The sequence below is a fragment of the Colobus angolensis genome, unplaced genomic scaffold, assembly GCF_000951035.1.
Source record: "Colobus angolensis palliatus isolate OR3802 unplaced genomic scaffold, Cang.pa_1.0 Scaffold327, whole genome shotgun sequence".
In the NCBI taxonomy this organism is placed as follows: Eukaryota; Metazoa; Chordata; class Mammalia; order Primates; family Cercopithecidae; genus Colobus; species Colobus angolensis.
In genome coordinates, this window is record NW_012116566.1 from 68520 (window position 1) to 70042 (window position 1523).

Genomic DNA, 1523 nt, shown 5'->3' on the forward strand with positions numbered 1-1523 from the left:
ATTCTACAAAATCCCTGAACTCACAAGGTCATGAAGAACAAGGAAAAACCCAGAAACTACCACAGGTCAGAGGAGGCTAAGGAGGGATGAGAACTAAATGCAATGAGGTATCTGGGATGGTATGCTGGAAGAGAAAAGAGACATGAGTCGAAAAACTGGTGAAATCTAATTAAAATAGTTTGGTTACAGTAATATCTTAGTCCATTTTCTGTTGCTTCTTACAGAATACCTTAAACTGCATTACTTGTAAGGGAAAAGGATTTATTTCTTACTACAGAGACTGGGAAGTCTAAGGCAGAGAGGCCATATCTGGTGCAGGCCTTCTTACTGGTGGGGACTCTCTGCAGAGTCCCAAGGTGTCACAAGGTATGACATGGTGAAGGGGATGTGCATGTTAGCTCAGCTCTCTCTTCCTCTTTTTGCAAAACTACCAGACCCATGCTGGTAATAACCCATAAGCCCACTAATTCATTCATTCATACATGGATTAATCCATTCATGAGGGCAGAGTCCTCATGACTCAATCACTTCTTAAAGGCCCCACCTCTCAATACTACCACATTGAGGATTAAGTGTCAGCATGAGTTTTAGAGGAGATAAATATTCAAATCACAGCAAGTAAATAGACCAATGTCAATTTCCTAGATGTGATCACTAGACCACAATTATGTCATATGTTAATAGGAAAAACTGGGTGAATGGTACATGAGAAAGTTCTGCCACTGTTCTGTAGATATAAAATTATTCCAAAATTTAAAGCTTTAAAAAAAAGCTGCATTACCAAAGACCAGCTGCATAATGTTGCTTCTGCCTAGCCCTGCAATCAGAAAGAGTGAGGGGAAAAAAGTGAACATTATGATACTTAAATGGTAGAGACACAAGTTGGTTAAGTGAGTGTCTAACAAAGAAATGTAAGAATGGAAGAAAAAGTCCTTGAGGTTTGTTTATCTTAAACGTCTTCAACTATTAAAAACTCCAATTGAAGATAAAAATTTCATTTGCCAGAAGAAGACGAAGAAGTTAATATATCAAAATACATTTAACTTGACAAATTGTAATATAAATAGTTGCATTCAGAAGAGTGATGGGGAAATTAACTGTATTCTATGTGCCTGAGCCAAACAGAATGGTCTAAAAACCAGTGGTAACAGTTGGCGTGCAGAAATTAAGTCCAGCCCAAAGCTTTTCAGATAAGTCATTTACAATTAAAGGAAACAAAAATGTTGAAATGTATATGTTTTTAATGTATAAGTAGAGCATACTGGCCTACTGACAAAACAACAAATTGCAGTTTTATTTAGCCTCAATTTCTTTGTAATTATTGTAACTGACTCCCATTAAACACACACACACACACACACACACACACACACACCATATTTTTATGACAAATAACTGAATAGTTAACAGTTCCAAGACTCAACAACTTCAATAAGGGTTCTATAAATGGAAAAAATGTTCCAAACCCACTAACAATATAACTGGAAATATGGAAAAGTTTACCAAGTTTACAAAAAGAAATC